The 22,190-nt window shown below is 37.9% G+C and overlaps 1 protein-coding gene and 1 pseudogene across 6 annotated transcripts in view; one reads left to right on the forward strand and one right to left on the reverse strand.

Moving 5' to 3' along the window:
- The window catches only part of FHIT (fragile histidine triad), a 1,286,618-nt gene that overhangs the window by 949,950 nt on the left and 314,478 nt on the right, over positions 1-22,190 (forward strand). The gene's annotated exons all lie outside the window — the stretch shown is intronic.
- On the reverse strand, positions 1,901-2,019 carry LOC112484374 (annotated as a pseudogene).

The raw sequence follows: 22,190 nt of genomic DNA on the forward strand, positions 1-22,190 counted from the left end.
TATATATATATAATTTTTTTTCTTCTTCTTATAGATGTTTAATCATGCTCGCTATCCTCAGTTTCAGTCCCTGTCAGTGTTAGCAACAGTTTTGGTAGCATTTGCTCATATTCCCCTGGGGCTCTGTGGTGTTTGGTCTCAGAGGGTATGGGAGAAGAGGCTCTCTGGGTTGTGAGATGGGGACTGCAGCTCAGCCTCAGTTTTACAACCACTGCTGGTAAAAATCACCTTGTTGTTTCTCTGCTCTCCCGCTTCTCTGCATTCTGCTTTGATGCCTGGGAACTGCCACTGGCCACGTGGAGCTCACAGCTCTACCAGCAAGGCTATTCAGGGAACTCGCCACACCTTCTCCCCTCCTCCTCCTCCTACAGGGAGCTATGGATATGAGAGGCAGCTTCTTTGTTTCGCATGACACCCTGGGTTCTGATCTGTAGTAGCTCTTATGTGCAGATCCCACGCTTAGATGTGCTGGTGTGCAGTCTGGGCATTTTTTGTTGAGTTTTAGATGTTCAGCTTATTGTTGTTTCAAGGGAGAGATCTGGGGATGTCTCTCACTCCACCAGGTTTCTGACGTCACTCCTATCTTTTCAAATTAATGTTTTGAATTTTTTTGGATAAATACCCAGAAGTGGAATTGCTGGGTTATAAGGCAGTTCTATTTTTAATTTTTTGAAGAATCTCCAAACTATTTTCTATAGGTAGCTGTACCAATTTGCAATCCCAACAACAGTGCATGAGGGTTTGCTTTTCTCCACATCCTTGCCAATACTTGTTGTTTTTTGATTTACTGATGATGGCCATTCAGACAGGAGTGACGTGATATATCATTGTGGTTTTAATTTACACTTCTCTGATGATTAGTGACTTCGAGTATCTTTTCACATGTCTATTGGTCATCTGTAGGTCTTCTTTGGAGAAGTGCCTATTTAGGTCCTCTACCTATTTTTTAATAGGATTATTCGTTTATTTTTGATATTCAGTTTTATGAAGTCTCTATAAATTTTAGATATTAACTCCTCATCAGATATATCAATGGCAAATATTTTCTCTCAATTCAGTAGGCTGTCTTTTCATTTTGTTGATGGTTTTCTTTGCTGTGCAAATACTTTTTAGTTCAATGTAGTACAATTTGTTTATTTTCTCTTTTGTTTCCCTTTTCTTGAGGAGATATATCAGAAAACAATATTACTAAGAGCAGTGTCAGTGAGTTTTAATGCTTTTGTTTTCTTCTAGGAGCTTTATAGTTTCAAGTCTTACATTTTAAGTCTTTAATTCATTCTGAGTTTATTCTTCTATATGGTATAAAAAGGTGGTCCAGTTTTATTTTTTTGTATGTATCTGTCTGGTTTTTCCCAACATCATTTATTGAATAGATTGTCTCTACTCCATTTTGTATTCTTGCCTCCTTCATCATGGATTAAATGACCATATAGTTACAGATTTATTTCTGGGCTTTCTATTCTATTCCATTGATCTTTGTGTCTGTTTTTGTGCCAGTACCATGCTGTTTTGTTTACTATAGCTTTGAAATATAGTTTGATATCAGATAGTGTGATACCTCCAGTTTTAGTATTCTTTCTTAAGATTGCCATAGCTATTCGAGATCTTTTATGGTTCCATATAAATTTTTGGATTATTTGTTCTAGTTCTGTGAAAAATGCCATTGGTATTTTGATAGGGATAGTATTGAATCTATAGATTGCTTTGGGTAGTATAAACATATTAAAGATGTTAATTCTTTCTATCCATGAGCATGGTATATGCTTTTATTTACTTGTATCTTCTTTAATTTCTTTTTCTTTTTTCCTTTTTTTTTTTTTTTTAGGTGAGGCAACCCTTGCTTCACCTCACAGATTGCAAAGACCTTGTTAGCTTACAATCTCTTATTTTTTATTTTTTACTCCTGCAGCACCTGGTCTTCCCAGGTGGTCTCCCATCCAAGTACTAACCAGGTCCGACCCTGCTTAGCTTCCAAGATTAGACGGGATCAGGCTTATTCAGGGTAGCATGGCTGTAGACTTCTTTAATTTGTTTTTCAATGCCTTATAATTTTTCAAATAAAGCTCTTTTACCTCCTTGGTTAAATTTATTCCTAGGTATTTTATTGATTTTGATGTAAATGTAAGTTGGATTATTTTCTTAATTTCTTTTTCTGATAGTTCATCATTGGTATATAAAAATGTAATTGACTTCTGAATATTGGTTTTGTATCCTACTACTTTACTGAATTCATTTATCAGTTTTAATAGTCTATTTATTTATTTATTTATTTTGGGGGGTGTGGAATCTTTCGTGTTCTCTACATATAGTATCATGTCATCTGCAAATAGTGACAGTTTTACTTCTTCCTTTCTAATTTGGTTGCCTTTTATTTCTCTTCCTTGTCTGATTGCTGTGGCTAGGACTTCCAATACTGTCTTGAATAAAAGCAGTTAAAATGGACATCCGTATCTTGTTCCCGATCTTACAGAAAATGATTTTAACTTTTTCTTCTTGACTACGATGTTAGCTGTAGGTAGATTTGTCATATATGGCCTTTATTACATTGAGGTATGTTCCTTCCATCCCCACTTTGCTTTGAGTATTTTTCATAAATGGATGCTGGATTTTGTCAAACACTTTTTCTGCATCTATCGATATGATCATAGGATTTTTATCTTTCAATTTGTTATCATGGTGTATCAGATTAATTAATTTGAGGATATTGATCTAATCTTGCACCCCTGAAATAAATCCAGCTTGATCATGGTATATGATCTTTTTAATATATTGCTGAATTTGGCTTGCTAATATTTTGTTGAGAAGTTTTATATCTATATGTTCATCGGGGACATCGGACTATAATTTTCTTTTTTTGTAATGTGTTTGTCTGGTTTTGGAATCAAGGTAATGGTGGCCTCATAAAATGACCTTAGGAGCCTTCCCTTCTCTTGAACTTTTGGAAATAGTTTGAGAAGAATAGGTGTTAATTCTTTGTTGAATGTTTCATAAAATTCACCTATTAAGCCATCCAGTCCGGAACTTTTGTTTGTTGAGAGTTTTTTGATTATAGATTCGATTTTATTAGTAATAATCGGTTAGTTCAGATTTTCTGTTTCTTCTTGGCTCTGTCATGGAAGAGTATATGTTTCTAAGAATTTATCCTTTTACTCTAGATTGTCTAATTTGTTGGCATATAATTGCTCATAGTATTTTCTTATAATCGTTTGTATTTCTGTGGTGTCAGTTGTTGCTTCTCTTTCATTTCTGATTTTATTTATTTGAGTCCTCTCTCTTTTTTTCTTGATAAGTCTAGTTAAAGGTTTAACAGTTTTGTTAATGTTTTTAAAGAACCAGCTCTTGGTTTCATTGATTTTTGGAATTGTCTGTTTAGACTCTCTCTTGTTTATTTCCACTCTGATCTTTAGTATTTTCTTCCTGCTACTCAGTTTGGGCTTTGTCTCCTGTTCTTTTTGAAGTTCCTTTAAATATAAGGTCCAGAGCATCCTAAGGCCTGAGGCTGCCTGCCAGCTACCCATAAGTCTCAGCTGCTGAAAGATTCTAAGGCAGTATGTGAACTGGGTGAAGTGTGGTCCCTGGTAGTCACCAGGGTAGGGCGAGCGGTGATCAGTTTAATGCAGATCCAGATTTGGCACCAGTGCTAAGCCTGAGGCCACTCACAAAAGTCTCAGAGTACACCAAGGCTAGCCACCACCTGCCTTGTACCCAGAGACCACTGAGATTTGTCTAAGAAAGACTGCAGCTCCAGCTGGGGCTGGTTGCTTGCCACTGAAAGTGTCTTTGGCAGTGCACAAGTTGGGTTGAGCTGGGTCCCCGGGAGTCACTGTGGTGGAGCGAGTGGAGTTTACCAGGCCAATGCAAAATCAGATTTATCTATGTTGGGAAGGGTTCAGCACAGGAAAAATGGTGTCTGCCTATAGGCTACATGGGAGGAGGGCTCGACACAGAGATAATAGCAGCTATTCTGCCATATACAATTCAGTCTTTCCCTGCTTGTCTCTGGCATTTCCTGAGTTACCATCCCTCTGCCAGATCCCAGGGTGAGTGCCTGCAAGAAAGCGAGTCTGTGCATGGGCCCTATAAGAGGATGTCTGGGTTTCTAGCAGCCTTCTATCTTACCCCGACAGACAGAATTGCCATGGATTTTCACAACCACATTTTGTGGGAACTCTCTTCCTAGCACTAGATCCTAGTTTGGGGAGCCTGGTGTGAGGCTTAGTCCCCTTACTCTTTGTGGGGAGGCTTTGTAGCTGAGATAGCACTCTCAATACTTGACCACCACACATGGGTGTGGGGCTAGCCCTCCTACCAATCTCAACGTGGCCTCTTTAAATCCTTAGTTATAAGAGTTCTGTCTGTCGTATTGTGTTCTAAATGTTCATGTATAATAGGGCAAAGGATCCTGATTTATGCATGGCTGATAGTAGGATACAGTGACTGGCATGAAGGAGGACAAAACTTTAAATCCCAGTAGACTAAGCCAATTAATGGGTTAGTTTATAGGTAACACACACATAGTTGAACGGCTCTTCCTTTTTCATCTTCTTTTACCTGCTAAACTGGCCTAACTGGGAAGGATATAAGGGCTATAGTGATAAGTTTATACAGTACATGGGTGCTAGTCTACTCATTTATATATTCACCAATCTATTTAATATGTATCTCACATTGTTACAGGTAATGGGGATACAGAAGGGAAAAGGAGAGACAAGATCTTTACTTTCATGGAGCTTACATCCTGGTAGGGATGAGAGAGTATGCCAGCAAAAAATTAAATGGGAAGATAATTTTAGATTGTGATAAGTGGCATGAACATTTATCAATGGAGTAAAAGGACAAAACATTCATGGGGCAGGAGGAGAGGCAACTTTAGACAGGATGGTCAGGAAAGTTCTCATTAATTAGATCATATGTAAGCAGAGACCCTATAGGGCAATGGTCCCCAACTTTTTTGGCACCAGGGACTGGTGCTCCTATGATAATCTAATGCCTGTTAATCTGAGGTGGAGCTGAGGCAGTGATGCTAGCACTGGAGAGTGGCTGCAAATACAGATGAAGCTTTGCTCACTCACTTGCCACTCCCTCCTGCTCTGAGGCCTGTTCCTAACGGGCCATGGACCAGTACCAGTCTGTGGCCCGGGGGTTGGGGATCCCTGCTATAGGGGGCACAATGGTTGGCTCTCTACCAATGCACCATTTAAGCCAATCAGCCCATAACATTGCCTGGTCACTGGTGTAGGACTATGTGTCAGCAAATGGCTTAAGATGGCCCAATGAGACTCAAGGGAACGCTTTAAACACAATGGCTAGGGATTAAATGGCTTTCTCTCTGCTTTTGGACTAAATCAATGGCTCAGGCAGCCTTGATTGCAGCTCATTTTTATTATGCTCCTACGTGGAGACTCAGCCCAGGAAGCTGATTTTTCTATATGCTCTAGATGAGTTTATGGTTTCCATTTATCCTTATTCAAATAAGAATTGTTGTTGAGCTAAAAGCAACATTTCTCAGATTCTCTTTTAGCCAGGTTCTAGGTTCAGAAAAGATTCCACCAATGAGATATATTCATGTGCTATTTGGCAGGTGAAAGTGAGGTGGTGGGCATCTTTTAGCAACACTTTTGCTGTTTCTGCAGGCAAGTCTGGCTGTGGAAATGTGCGGATTCCCTGCAATTATGTTTCTCTATTCATTCTCCAGTTTTTTTTTAAAAAAATTTTTTTTTTTTTTTAAGAAATGATTGAGGGTGGCAGAAGCAGTGGTGGCATCGTTTGATCTGACTAACTAAGCTCTGAACAGCGGCTACAAATATGCCTTCCTCACTTTTCTACATGTCCAGAGGCAGCTGTATTGGTGGTCGCTTCTCAATTTTATTAAGTCTTTAAGGTGGTCTCAGAGGTAGTGGCTCCTTGTAACTTCGCATTGGTCAGTGGGACGCTGTTTGGGGAAGATTTGCTAGAGATGTGGCCTACAGCCTTTCCTTCAGCCATTCCAGTGTTTTTTAAAGCACCAACTTCCTCATATGAAACCTTTCCTGCTTAAAATATCTAGAATGTATTCTGATTCTTGTATTTGAATCCAATTGATACACTGATGCTTCTGTGAGAAAAAAGAAAGAACTAACCCCATGAGAGATGACTTCATTTAGCCACTTACATTATTATGTGAGACAATAATTTCCCTTATTGTTCAAGCCAGTTTTAGTTGAGATTTTGTCTCTTAAAACTGAAAATAATTTTAAGAGATACAGACATTAAGAGATGCAAAATTAGAGAGAAAACCATGGATCAATTTTGCGGGAAGGTATTTCAGGTGGTGAGTTGAGTGATGTTTAATTTGAAGTGTCTGGTAGATGTCCAGGTGGAGATGCCTGCGAGGCTTTTGGTTGTACAAGTTTACACCTGAGAAGAAAAGTTGAGACTGTAGATAGAAAGCAGTGGTAGGTCAAGACAAGGCTAGAGGCAAAGCAAAAATAGAGACCAGTTTTTAATTTCTTTTTTATGTAGTTTGACAGCTTTTCTGCCTCTTTGTAAGTCAATGGTGTTTTCTTCTTATCAAAAGCATTAAATTTAAAAATAATTAAAGGATAAATACGTACAGCACTTCAAATGTTTTATTTGTTTAAAATATAATATAAATGAAAGTTATTTCCCAATGCCCAATAAAGAAAATATAATTAAAAAGAAAAAAACAGTTAACCCCAATTGCTGGAAGAAAACTCAGCAGCTTGAGTTAGTATCATCTCTCTGGGGACTCAGGAGGAGTCTGTTACACATCCACAATTTTAAAGGGATGTCATTACCAACTTTTATTATTGCACTTGAACTGCAGCCTTGGTTAAAGAGCATGTATCATGTTATCACAGGGCCATCTTTAATTTCACTCTTTGCTTCTACTTATTCTAGATTTAAGCTAGGCCTTTAACCTATTTCCATGCATTTTTAAGTGAATTCTTTTAACACTGATCTAAACAGACCATTCAAAAGAATGGAAAAATCAATATTCAGTAGTATTCTTTGGTAGAGGAACAATTCATATTTTTTTTTTCTTTTGGAGTAATTGATTTGTAGCATAGCTTGCCTCTGACATCGTGGCTGTGCTTGTTACTTCCAGCTCACATTTTGGGAGCTGCATTATGGAGGACTCTCCAAGGCTCTGGTGATTGTCCCATTGGACAGAAGGAGTAGAGAAAAGCTTAGCAGGGATTAGGTAGGGTAAATTGTGATGTATATGGAAGAGAAGATTTTGGTGAAATAAATGTACACATGAAAAATTTAGCCAATCTCAAAGCCAATCGTACAATTCTAAATAAGACAGAAATTTTGAGTGATCTTTTTGTCAAGCTACCTTTCTTAACCAGGTGATCATGACCAGGTCTCAATTTCAATGATTATTGAAATAAAAAAAAAAAGAATAATTGAAATAAAATAACTATCTTACATATAAAGCAAGTTGTTTGCTATCTTAGATAATTTATTTCAAACATCTTAAGTAGTATTAGTATCTCTAATAAAGAAGCTGAGGCCCAGAGAGATTAAGTGATTTATCTGAGAACATGCAGCTAACAAAAGGCAGAAACAGGATTCAAACTTGTCAGCTTTGCTCCGATGTGCACATTCTTTACATCATTAACCACTAACAATAGTATCTGTCTAGTGATCTTTGGATTCTCTGAGGAACAAGAGCCTCCTACTTTCCTAAGTTATTCCTTTGAGTCCTTTTGTCCTGATGAGGAAGTAATATAAATGTTATACAAAGCTAGAAGGGATGGCTGCAATTATTTCATTCATTCTTTGTGTCCCAGAGAAGAACTTAGCAAGACGATCAAATGAATTGAGAGGTTGTGACTTACTCTGCCTCTCTTCCCCACTTAGAGATTCACACAGCATGTTTGCATATTATGTGCTCAGAAATTTTCTGATGTTTAACACAGCATTTTCCAAATCTATTTGACCAGACTTGTATCATCATTCTGTGGGGTAGCCCAAACCCCTCAAATCACAAGGATGCCTATTTGAATTATGTAAATCATTGGGTATATGATCCAAGCCTCTAAAACAAAAGTCCTGTAACATTTGCAATAGTTTTTCAGAAAACGGCTATTGAAACAATCGGCTCAAAATGCCTCTTTGGGCCGTTTTAAACCCTGTTTAAAGAAGCAAGAGGAAGTATAATCTATATGTCACTGGTTTACTTCTGGCCGCTGCTGTGGGTTAGCAGCCAACTGAGAGAAGCAGGAGGAGGACGCAGGCTGTAAAGAAGAGCTTCACCTACAGAAAGGTCAGATTTGTGCAAACATAAGCAGGCTAGCTGAGAACAGGGCCTCCAGGTCCCTAGAGTTCCATTTTCACCTTTTTTCCTTGCTAAGTCTCTATAATGTAGGATACTCATTTACACACAAGCCATTTTCTGCAGCATTTAAGAAAACCATTAACCACTTGCTTCTGTTTTTCTCACAATGTATACCCAGCCCCTCCTCTGTTCTGCTGTGCCAGACCTGCTAGGATTTGGAGGAACCCTAAGGGTTGTAAACCTTTCAGTTCTTCGGCCCAAGAAATATCTCTGTTTGTTCTATTTATTTTCACTTTAGGAAAAAGCCAGAGATTGATTTTTTTTTTCTTTTTTGCATTCCCTAAGACTCGCTTATAGAGTCAAAATGGGAAATTATTTCACTTTGAAATTGTGTTTTATGGAGCTCAATACCCTCTGAGATGCATGAGATGACATAAAATGATCAAATGCAGACTCTGCTGACAAATTCCCTGTGTGAATGACATTAACCGAAGAGCTAATATTTCTTCCCAGGCTCTTCTGCTGAACTTAGAAAACCAGGCCTGTTTTAATATATGAGGTGGCGGAGAAGAAAGGTCCTGGCTGAAACAGCATTTCCGTTTTGTCCTTTTCTCTCTCTCTTCTTCCCCTCCCTCTCTTTTAGTGCTTCTCGAGCAGAATTAAATGTGTGAGGATCTTTGTGTTCAGAAGTTCTCAGTTGGTGCTGTGCAGACCAGCTCTGGTTATTATGAATAAAAGGGAGAATTATCAAGTTGATAGAGAGCACAAAGCCGTGAGTGACCGAGAGAGAAAGCTAGAAAATAGAAGGAGCCAAGAGATCCGAGGGCCAGGAAATGAGAGTGACGACAAATTTTAGCAAGATCAGTTGGGCCAGTAGGTCTCTGTGCTATAGTTCCCGGTGGGGGGCGGGGAAGAAGGAAGGGTCTGGCCAGTAGTGGGAGGCGGGCACTTCATAGCCATCCAAGGTGAACACAACACGAATTCCAGCCAAATAGGACTGGGGCCAGGGAGCGGTGTGTACTGTATAGGCAGAAAATCACCACAAAACAAATACACAGAAACACTGTACAACGGTCCCCTAGAGGGAGTTACGTTACTTAACTGACTTTTTGACTTAACAACTTGCTGAGAACCAACCTCTGAGGTAACTCTGAATTAGTTTTAAGCAGCCCTCAAACACTCACTCTTGCAAGTACAGAATCTTAAACTGTCTAAACCCTGTGTCTGTCTAATCAATTCAGAGGAACTCCCTCAAACTGCTCAAATAACAACATTATGCTTTATTATGGGAACAACCCCAAAGCGGACTTACTGAATTAGCTTTTAACTAATTTTCCTGGAATGGTACATATGGCCAAAGTCAAGCAAAACCAGTCGCCAAATCTATAAACCTGAATTAAGGTTAAATTGAGCAATCTGTCAAAATAATCAAACTAGTGTGTATATGAAGATGAAACCTTGGAAAAATTTTTAAAGGGCTTTTGGCTACTCTAAATTCTTTTTCAAAACTTCCTCAGAATTGTGCGTGAGTGTGTGCATGTGCGTGTTTTAATTACAAGATTGAAATTGACGTTTCTTGTCAAATAGATATTGCGTTTCAAAGCAAACTTAGAATGTCAACATAGAGGAAAATCTTTCTGGCATTTATAAAAGATTGTATTGAAAAATATCTGTGTGTGTATAAAGTCTATTTTAATCTCCTTGGTAGGTTATTCTGATAAGAGTATGAATTGTATATCTGTATTTTTATCTATAAGAAAACCTATCTGTAACAAGATAGTTTACTATGAAGTCCTATCTATGTTACACGCTTTGGATGTATAAATTGATCAACCAGCACAACAGAATCTTTTGAGTAAAAAAAAAAAAAAAAAGAAGAATTAAGACCTTTAAAGGTCAAAATTTATTTAATCAAATAAGTGTTTTCCTAGGTTTATAAATATTGCCCAGGTTTATTTTCAAATACATGTAAGATATCAGTTTTTTAAATTTATTTACCTGTCATAAACCCAATGTGAATTACCACTCATCTTTCTAAGTCATATTTAGACATAAATATAGGAGAGGCCTATATTCTGAAACTGTTTCATTTCCTTATTAAAGAGTAATTTTCACTAGGAAGTTTTACATTTCTACAGGATGTCAAATTAAAAATGATAAAAATCTAATTTTATTTAACTTAACTATAAGGAGGCACTGTATAGCTGGGGCTGGATACTGCCTTCAGGGTTCTTTAGTGCCCAAGTGATGGCTGTTTCTTGCTTTGTATCAACATTGCAGCTCTTAGATTCACTCTTAGAAGTGAGAAGCCAGTGGGGCAGGTATCACATGTATCTTTGGACTGAGAGTTCTTGTCTTTACTGAGTTGTTAACACCAGTGTCGTTGGCTGAGCAACTGACATTTTGTTGGTTTGATTTAGAATTATTTTCTTCAAAAAATTCACCCCTTACTATTAATTTAACTACCTCCTTTTTTCTTTTTTTAACATAATGTTGAAAGTTTCTAGAGTGAAAATAAAATACTTCAAGATAAGCTTTCAACTAAAAAGCACCCACATTTATCTTATTATAAACCTAGAGTTGAAAATTTGGGTGTGAAAGCTGCTGCATCTCACATTTCTGTCTTGCTAACATATTTAATTATACATGGCAGATCAGAGGAAGTTAGCTCAGGGTAAAGCTAATTAAGAGATGTTTCTTTATAGGTATCATTAGCTGAATAGAAAGCACAGTTTTGGAGTCTCATATTCTATGTTTCTACTCTGATTGCTAAAGCTGGCATAAAAGGTCAGATGAGGTCTGGTCCTCTACATTCTAAATATAATTCCCAGCAAAGGAGAGAAACCTCACTCAAGCCCAAGATAAGAGTGTTTCACTCTTTGTGATTTACCAAGTATTTTACTCCATATTGTTATAGAGTACAAAAAGTACATTACTATATGCAGGACTGTTGAGAGATTGTGTGTGTGTATGCACAAGCATGTGTGCCTTTATTTCTAAGTACTATACAGTAGCAATGAAATCTTAGCATTTCTAAAATAAAATTGAGATCAGTTTTAAGGTAGGTCAGGCAGCTTATATTCTGAACCAGTGTTTGCCTGGCACTTAAAAGAAAAATATTATTTGTTAGTTAAGCCTTTTCCTGTATCCAAACAACAACTTCGTCTTCGTTTGGTACAGAGGAAACGGAATGAGTGTTCTTAATTAAAAAGTGTGATGCTTTACTGTACGTGTGTGAAATATGGGGAACAGTCACCCAGCCAGATGTTGAAGCACACAAATTAGGCTTAATTGAACTTTTTTATTGTTGGATTTTATTTTAAAACATATTAAGACAGTAAGAGCTTCAAGAAAAGAATTAAATAACTCTCTTTGATCTTGGATTTAGCTGGAGAAATAAAACTGGTGGAGTTTGAAAGATATATCACCTTTCTTTCTAAAAGGATAACTGTTCCCCTGACAACTAAGTTTAATGGATTCTTAGTGATTTAAGTGGCCAAATTTGAACTCAACTGTAATGAAGTTGCTGGTTTCTCTGGTTTTCATTGTGGATAACAAAATAAAATGTGATCTGGCTTAAAGAGAAGTCTACGAAGGTCTCAGTTTCTCTTTCTAATCTCACATTCTCAAAGGTCATTAATTGAATGTTGTTTACTTCAGTGTTATTTTTATAAACACTGAAGTCATGTTTAGTTATAAACACCAAAGTTCTCATCCTTAATCCTTTACTGTTCTTTTGATGTCACCGTGGACTACAAGCACTTCTCGTTGGTAAAGATGTATCTCCCTCCTCACACTTTCTCTTTTCTACAAGCTGATTCATTGTTGTAAAAAATATGGTTTAGCTCATGTTCCCTTCAAGTCTTTTACATTGTGTGTTCAAGTCAGTCTTTATATACTAGTGATATAAAGTCATTTCCAGTCACTTGGAATGATTAAGTTTACTTCAAGAGAGTTATAACCAAGGCCCTGAATGAAGACATTGAACACTGAATAGACTTCTTAATATCAAGTAGGTTCTAGCACAGAGTTGGCATTTAAAGAACACTGGTTGATAGGTTGGCAAAGTGACTTTCTCAAGGCATAGATACTTGATGGTGAAAGCTAAATGAAAAGTTACCTTTTGTGTCTCAATATTTGGTCTGTAGCATGTTGATTTGGTGGCACTTTTTTTTTCCTCCCAAAGTGAGTTCTGATTTTCGTGCTGGGGTGTAGCTGGAAAAGTATCTACCTTTCTTACTTCCAACAAAACCATTTAGGTTTTTAGAGGATATAAATCTGAAACAGGAATGTGAGCACATATCTGATAAAAGGCCCAGTATGCGCAGGATTTCCTTTCCCTCTGCCTCAAAAATATCTGCAAGGAGGGGAACCAGATATGCCTTCTAACTCAGCAAATGATCTGCTTTTTAGAAATGATAGTATTGTGCTCATGCAAGATATTAAAATTTGTTGTAACTTAATATTCAAGTAAAGCACAAAGGAAAACTATTTACCGGGAGGGGGCAAATATATACAATGTATTTAACAAATGCAAATAAACTATCACTAGAGTAACACAGCCATCTCCTTTCTCGTGACAACGGGAGGAGAGAACTACCTGGAAAGGAGAATATGGAAAATGAATGTGCTGGATCAAGGTGGGAGGTGTGCTGTGTGTGTGTGTGTGTGTGTGTGTGTGTCGGGAGGTGTGTTATGTGTGTGTGTGTGTGTGTGTGTGTGTGTGTTTTGTTTTTTGTTTTTTTTTAAAGAAGGAGCAATGGAATCATAAGCTTCATAATTTTCATGCTGCAAGAGTGAATGATATTAACTGTTACATGTGCTTATAAAAAAAAAAAAAAGGTTGGGATTGTTTGACTTTTGACAGTTCCCCCAATGCCTTCTCAAATGCATGATGTGTTATGAGCAGTTAAATGTATCCTTGACTATAATTGTAATTTTATCCAACACAGGACTCATATACTTTCGTATATAGGTTGTTTTCTCTTAAAAAAAGTTATCCTGCACATTCTTTTAATTTTATTCTCCCTTATATTCTGTAATGATATTAATGACGATGGTCTTTCGAACCCCCAATGCCTTCTCAAATGCATGATGTGTTATGAGCAGTTAAATGTATCCTTGACTATAATTGTAATTTTATCCAACACAGGACTCATATACTTTCGTATATAGGTTGTTTTCTCTTAAAAAAAGTTATCCTGCACATTCTTTTAATTTTATTCTCCCTTATATTCTGTAATGATATTAATGACGATGGTCTTTCGAACCCAAGAACAGAAAAGAGATGAAGCTCTACAGAAGGAAAGTTATTGATGTGGATGAACTTTATTGTTAAGAGATGCTTTATTACACACAAAAATAAAGGTTGTGGGGTTTTTTTTAAGTTCTTACTCATTTAGCATTACTTTAGCTTCATGAGCATGTCAGGAAGTTTAAATTTGAAGATTCTTACTTTGTGTCTCGTAAGGAGTTTTGGGTTGTGATTGTATATGCCCAGGGACCTGGAGACTCTCTTAGAAACACAAGTAAGAAATCTGAGATTATTTTGGGCTAAATGTCTGCATTTTATAGAAGTGAAAATAGAAAGTGCTGTCTCATTCACTCAGGGTCACCTTACCCTTTGCTCCGGTTTTGTCTGGAATTCATCTCTCTTTGAAACACCCACAACACTAACTTTTGCACTAAATGATCTACCATGCAGTGTCGTTATTTAAGCAGGCTTTGTTGCTCCCAGCATTGGAAACCCTCAGCATTATCTCTCACTGAGCCTAGAAACTAGGCTCAATAAATGATAGTCAAATTTAACTCATACATGTGCCTAACATTTATTGAGCACCTACTGTGTGCCAGACATTGTGCCCCAGATAAAGGTATGATTTAGCCTTGGTTCATGCACTTCTGGGACTGACGCACTGAAAGGCAGATATTTTAACAACTTATTGTTACATTTAACTTTGCCTTGGGACAGTCAAATATTCATTTGAAATCCTAGAGGAAATACCCTTTAAGCTGAGCCTTGAGCAGCATGGGACTTGAGTGGGGTAGGGGCGAAGAGTGTCTTACCAAGAGGCAACAGCTTGTGTAAAATTACAGAGACAAAAAGAGTAACTCGTTCACTCAACAACAGGTGGCCCAGTATGCCTGTATAATTGGATCATGTGGGAGAGTGGTTGATGAGGTTGGAAGGAGTGTCAGGGACCAAGATAATGGCAGATCCTGTAATATGATGACACTTTGGATCATTTGTTTATTCATTCCACAGTTATTGTTTGAGTATATGAGATGTATTCCAGAACAATAGGCAGTGCAGTGTCAAACAATACTAACAAGGTCTATGTCCTCATGAAATTTACATTCCAATAAGGAAAACTGTAAATAAATAGATGATAGATAGATAGATAGATAGATAGATAGATAGATAGATAGAAAGAAAAAAAGAGAGAGAGAGAGAAGGAAGGAAGGAAGGAAGGAAGGAAGGAAGCAAGGAAAAAGAAAATGATTTACTAGAATAAACAGGAATAGAAGATTTGCTAGAAGATCATTATTTTAGAAGTAAGATACTAATGATCTTAGTTCTACATATATTGGGTTGAGAGTGAAGCATCTAAATAGAAATGCCTGGAACACAGTTAATGATGGGGACAGGTATTTGGGTGGTTGTCCTAAAGGACCTAACAGAAGCTGCAAAGGAATAATATTTGACTCTTTTCCATATTTTCCCCAACTTGCATAGTTTCCACCTTTCCCTTGTATATAGTTTTCTTCGTTGCTGTTTATGCATGCGTGCACAAATGTGTATGTGTATTTTTTTTGTTTTTGTTTTTTGATTTGTAAGTGGTTGAATGCTTCTGAAATGGGGCTTTACTCATTTAGTAACCCATCCTCTTACAGAAATCTTTTACTTTAAGTATATATTATTTGACGGCTAGTATTTTATCATATAGATGCATTTAACTAATTATTCATGAACATTTAATGTAGTTTTCAAATTTTTATATCATATTGTTAGGTTGAAGAATTACTCATTTTTGTGCTTAAGGTTTTAGGCTTTTTTGTGACCACTTTAATAAGCTTCATTTTTTCCCAATGTTCCTAGTATATGAAGTTACATATAAGGTGTTTTTTTGAGCAAATGTGTTCTAGATCATCTTTTTGCTTTTGAAATGAGAGAAAAGTAGCTTCTAAATTCAGTAATCATGTTCAAGAAGGGAGACTGGGAGGCCAATTAGGAGAGATTATTACAGTATTCCTTAGGTAAGAGGAGATAGTGGTCTGGACTGAGGTGGTGGATTTGAGATGAAAAGAAGCGAACAGTTTCAGATGATATTTTGGAAACAGAACCAACAGAAGTACAAACTAGTGTACGTTCCTAGCCTGTAAAATCAGGTCCTGAGCCATAAATGGTTTTATGTGTAACCACTCTTTTATTCAAAGAAGAAGTGGTCCTTTGGTGTCACATATGCAGTAAGAGGAGAATAAAATTAAGTAAAAAAAGGACATACTAGTCTTTTTGTGTGGCTGACATAGCTAATGGTGTAATACTAGCATGACATTACCTTTCAGATTTTGGCATGAGAAAAGTCATGACTTTATCATGAGTAAGAGTAAGAATGAACTCATTCCAGTGTCCAGCTAACCTTTGTCCTTCCAGTTCCCTCTACCCCAAGACAGAGCAATCTCAGTGATTTGTCACGTTTCTGATGCAAGAGTAGAGTGAGGACTCCTTGGAATGATGGAACTTGAAACATTCAGGGTCAATGTAGTAAGGCAGGAAGGCTTCCTTGAATATGCCTGCAGGTGGAAAAATTAGGATTAAAAAAACCTCAGTTTTTATAAATAACATAATTCTGGACTTGTCCAAATGCCAAAAGCAAGTGATTTTGTTTGTACCTTGGCACCAATGAAAAATTTAATGGTTTCAAACAATCACAAATAACTTTATAATAGTACTTCTTGGCTAGAAAAGGTTTTTCGGTCCTTCCCTGAGTCTAGTAAGAATAGACTGTCTGGTTGGCCTGCTTGTCAAGGTCAGGGGTGTGTTCTCAGCAAAAAAAAAAATAAAGGGGGTGGGCTCTAGGCTTTTACTGCTAGAAAACTTTACTGTCGACAATTGTTTGAGCAGTCATCTTCAACAAACTCTAACAACCATTAATGGAGCACTGTAGTGTGTGAAGCATTGTGGCAGGTGTTCATTCAAGAAAGAAAACATTAGCATCTGCTGTGTCTCGGGCAGTGTGATTGCTCTGTGGGCAGGTCAGCCAGTGTTCCTGCTTCCTAGGAGCTTATACTCTAGTTGATGGCGTAAGTACACAAATATGTCCGGTGAGGCCGATGAGATAATTATCAGAGAAGAGCCAAGAGCGTGCAGAGGAGGAAGGGGTTGCACCCAACTAAATCATTCAGAGAAGGCTCCAAGGAGGAAGAGAGATGTCATAAAATGCCAGGATCATGGCGTAGGAAGGACCAGTAGAGGCATAGAGGGTTGCGGATTAACAGCTGGCTCCCGAGTCCTACTGTTTTGGTCTAAATCCCAGAGTAGTGACCTTGGGCATGTTCCTTTACCTTCCAGGGCCTCACCTTTAAAACGTGGATTATCGTACTCCCTCTTGAGGTGGTTGAGGGAATAATATATGATCTATGCTTAGCTCAGTTCCTGGAGCCTAGGTAGCTATCACTATTTTTACTGTTTTATCCCAACCTTTATCTGATACAATCTTAACATATTGTCTTACCTTTCTCCTTGAATACCTTCAAATAGGGACTCTCCTCCTCCTAGGTCATCCCATTCCATTTATAAGTCATTTCCAATGTCTAAAGTCCTTAACTGATGGATCGACAAATTGTCAAGAGGTGAGGAAGGGAAGGGAGAGCCTTTTAGGTAGAAAGACCTGAATGAGCAAAGACTAGTAGAAACAAGTATGGGAAATGTTCCAGCAGCAGCACATGATTCCCACTTGGAGGAATATTGTTTTGAGGAGCATGGTGAGAGAGGAGATGAGACGGGCAGATGCAGTAGTACTGGGGAAGCTTTGAGCGTTTTGTTCACTAGACAGCTGTAAGTAACCCACTATATCGTAGGGCTGGCCTTTTCATATTAGAAGTCAGGACAGGTATTAAATCAGATGAGGTGATAACAAGTGCTGAACTAACAGAATATTTGCGTGAGGCTCTCCTGGGAAACTGGGACTAGATAGATGCCAGAAGAACACAATATACTTAAGAGGGGAGGTGTATTCTCTGTACACTGCCTCCGTGGGCTCCTGGGGAACTGGTCACTCTGTTCAGACCCACTCTGGTCAGGAGGTAAAGCTTTCTCTTCTTACCATTCCACATAAGGTCTCCAACCTCAGTTGGGAATGCCAGTAAGTCTCCCAGACCATAGGATGTTGGGTTATCTATAGGGGATGAGCCCCAGTCCGGGTTGAGCTGGTGAGCAGACTGAGGTTTGGAGACACTGACCAATGCAGGTCCTCACTTGTTATTCACATGTTTCACTTGGCCACCTGGTTCTCTGGACAGGGGCCCTAATTCTTTAAATGTTTGTGTTCTTCCATTCTTTCTATATTCTAGTGGCACAACCTCCTATGTCCTCCTACTCCTTCCCCAGCCTGAGCTTTTCCGTACTCTCCGGAGCCTATACTGTTTGCTGTGTAAACATGCTGTGAAATGTTTTGCTCTGTCTTTAGCCAGCTCTTTATTTCTTTGAGTCCCACATCTGCTTCAGTTTGAACTGGGTAAAAGGGAGGGAACCGCACAAAAGCAAAACAAACTGGTCCCTAGAATAACTGAGAAATGAAGATACACAGATAACAGGCTGACAAACAGATGACCTCTTCAGGTATATGTGTATACCTGGACTATGATTCCTCTCTTCCTGAAGCTGGTGGCCAGGGAGGTGTATGGAGGAATGCAGAGAGCCCAGGGACCCTGAGGTTTAATCTTGATGGGTGGTGACTCAGTGATACTCAGGACAGTCAGCAACCTTTTGCAGGACTCAATATCTCATTTTTAAAACAAGGTGGTTGCACCAGATTAAGTTAGCTGTAATGGTCTTCTGCAGAGCTAACAGGCTATGGTTTCATCTTCCTCTACCCTGAGAGATTTGATTTATCTGATTCTTTAAAAAAAACATGAGTACGTGCCTGATTATCTAGCATCTGTGTTGAAATAGCTGAGAATTGAATTGAGTCCTTGCCGCCCGAGCTCTCCTTCTACATGCTTGGCTGTCTCGTAAAGAAATAGCCTTTCTCCTGAGCAAGATTCATTTGTGATATTGCAGTTTCCTAATCAGAAGAGGAGGGACATGCATCTAAAATAATTTCTTGAGGTTTTATTTACTCTTTGCTTAGTGCAGTGTTCTACTTAGCCACATTTTAAGCTCTTCAATTTCCTTTGAAATGCACATGGGAGGGGAATGAGGAAAGCAATTGGATAACAATAGAAAAAGCATTTAGAACAAATAGAGAAAGGTTTGGTGGAACCTACAAATGTTTGGGAAATACTTCAAGACTTTCTACAAAGCCTTAAACATGCCACCTGTTTCTCTCATTTGGGGCTTAAACAGGATGTATGTACTGCTTTCAGAGCTATCAAGAGCTATAGAAGTTTCACCTCCAAGTGAATAAATGTACAAAGTGCATCGTAACCACATCTTGACTATCAGTAGATCCCACTCAGGCCTTTTTGAAGATAAGGCTTTACCCCAGCTTTTTACTTCCTGCTTCATAATTGCCCAGCTAAGCTAATGGAGCCACTTTGGTGCTGTGAACATTCTAAGCGCTCATCTGCATGAAAGCAACTACCCTTTAATTATGTAAAACAGATCTTAAAAAATAATTCCCTGCCTCTACCAGGGATCAAGTCTCTAGGGCTGAATCCCGAAATTTAAGCCCATTCAGAGCTGTCCTTTTATGCTAAACTTAAAACAATGGTCTCTCCTGGGGTGTCATCTTTTTTTTTTTCTCTTCCTTGCCTGCAAATGATGGTACTGCCCTGGTGGCACACAGCTTACTACCCTGTTTGCCTGATGACATGAATCCTCCAAGTTAGGAATCATGATGTAGAGAAATGTAATGTGGCTTTGGCATCGTTTCTCTTTCACAGGTGTCTTATTACATTTTGACAGGTGTCTGACCCAAGATGCTGTCAGAACTGGGATTTAACCTTGGAATGCCACCTTCGATTAGGGCTTCTCTGGTTAGGAAACAATGAAATGGATCTGAGTGGTTGATGCCTCAATATTGTTGTTTTTAATTTCATTTCTGTACCAGATGTACGGCCAGTACATGGCATTTTTTTTTTCAGGTGCTACAAAAATAGGAGGTGCTCCATCACTACAACTGTGACTTTGATAAGCCGTTCTCATTGAAGAAGTCAGATGAAGCAGAGCTGTCATCCTAAAATATATTCAGGGGAAGGCAGATCTGCTATTGTTTTGATACCTTCACACTTAATGGGGTTTTAATTTATCATAAATATCTAGACTGCTAATAGCAATGAAACTCAGAAATCATTCTCCAAATATACACAATATAACAAAAGAAGTGATTGAGAACTTGACATGGGGAAAGGCTGTTAATGGGCACGCTCCCTTAGAAACTGTACCCAGGGTAAATTCAGATAGATGTTTGCGGACACTGTTCTGTTTCCCCACCCCTCATTGTTTTTGTTTATTTTTGGTTTTCTAATTTTTCTGCCTGAAAACACATATATTCAGCTCTGCCTAGCGAGAAAAGTATGATTCTCACACCTTATATGTACATAGTTTATACAAATGAGAGGACCTTATTTGTCTTTGTGGTACTTGGAGCTAGACAGATTTAAAAAAGAAGAAGAAACAAATTTGAAACAATGATGCCTTCAGTAGGCAGAATACAGACTATCTCCCTATCTTCAAAGATGTCCATGCCCTAATCCCCAGAAACAATAAATTTCCTTACGTGGCAATAGAGAATTAAGGTTGCAGATGGAATTGAGGTTGCTAAATAGCTGACCTTAAAATAGGGAGGTTATCCTGGGTTATTTTAGTAAACCTGAGGTAGTCAATTACAGGAGTCCTGAAAATGGAAGAGGGAGGTAGAAGAGAGGAAGTCAGGAATGTCATGTGAAAAAGACTTGGGCTACTGTTGTTGCCTTTGAAGATAAAGGACAGGGGCCATGGACTATGGGATGTAGGCAGCCTCTGGAAGCTGGAAAAGAAGTCTTCAAAAAGGAATTCAGCCTGCCCTCACTTTAATTTTAACCCAGTGAGACCCATGTCAGACTTCCTACCTACAGAGCAGTAAAATGGTAAATTTGTGTTGCGTAAAGCCACTCAATTTGTGGTGATTTGATACAGCAGTTGTAGCAAACTAATACAGTGCTTCATAAGTGAGGAAATGGTTTCCTCATTTTATTTCCTAGGTTAATGATCTTTGGGCATAAAGCAGAGATTTTTTTTTTCTATTGGGAATTTTTCCCTCTCTGTGACAGAGATGTCTTTGGCACCAAGCTGGTTCTAGCATTAAATATGTTTAGTTTGAACAGATGCACAATCTGTTTTCTTTTCCCTGCTCCCTGAGATTACATGAAGAAATTAGTTATAATCAGCTATTAATTAAGACCCTTAGCACTGATTTTTTTTTAGCAACTTACAAGATTCTTTACTCACAGTGAAATGTTGTTATTTTTATTATTGTTTCCTATTCTATATTTCAGACATCCTAGCCCATTTTATTAGACTTAGGAGTTTGCCCATATTTTGTTCTGCTTTCATTTTCCTCTATTTGTTAATCCTTTTCTGGTGGTTTCCTGTAAATTTTGTTCTCACTGTACTCATCATGTATGGAAGAAATAAAGGCAACTCTGGATTGAATCAATCGAAAAATGCTACCATGCTTTACATGGAGTTTAAAGTTGTGCCTTAATTTAGAAATTGTGTATAGTAAAAATAATTGTGTATAGTAAAAAAAATATTTTACAACATCCTTAATGTACTACATAGATATAACCCTGCATTCTATATCTTCCATGGCCAATCCGTCCTCTATCTTTGGAGCAAATCTGTTTTCTTGAATTGAGAACCAGATGAAGTTGACTGTGTTCTGAGGCCACGTTATATAAATACTAAAGATCTTTATGGAGTAGAATCTTATGTGATACCAAGCAGATACAATTGAATCACTGTAAAATAATTGCATTTATAAAACAACTATACTGTGTACTCATTCGCTCATTCATTTTCATTTATGTAACAGATTATACATACATACATACATACATACATATATATGTATGTAAGGTGATATATGCATATATGCATATATACATACATATATACATACATATGCGTATATATGCATATATGTATACATATATATACGCATATATATATGCGTATATACATGTATATATGTATACATATATATTATTTATCTGCTCAGTGCCAGGCATAGCTTCTGAGAAGGGTAGCTGTCATTTGTTTGCAGAGGAGATTGTTGCTTTACTGTTTCTTAAAATAATTTTGTCTTATGTGACTCAGAAGTAATGGGACCTGTGAGTAATAGCTATTAAAGGACAGTTAAGGACAGTTGTTGATTGGCATGTTGGAGGTATCATGGCATACCCTTTTCTATATAGAGGAGGACCCAGAAAGGACTATTCTATGCCAGACAACATGGAGCCCTCCATCTCTTCTCTACCCCTAATCACCTGTTCTCTAGCCTGTAGACTCTAGAAGCTGGTCAGGGATATTTTAGGTGACATTTTGGCTACAGCTCCAATAAGTTTTTTACTTTCTTATTGGCAAACCAAGGGCTCTTCTATCCTATAAATCTATCTTCAAAGACTACTTGCTGTAGGTCAGCCTGCCTAGACAGGCTTTAGCAGAGTTTAGAAAGAACAAACTTGTGAAAATGAAAAT

Source organism: Pteropus alecto, unplaced genomic scaffold (assembly GCF_000325575.1).
Source record: "Pteropus alecto unplaced genomic scaffold, ASM32557v1 scaffold75, whole genome shotgun sequence".
Taxonomy (NCBI): Eukaryota; Metazoa; Chordata; class Mammalia; order Chiroptera; family Pteropodidae; genus Pteropus; species Pteropus alecto.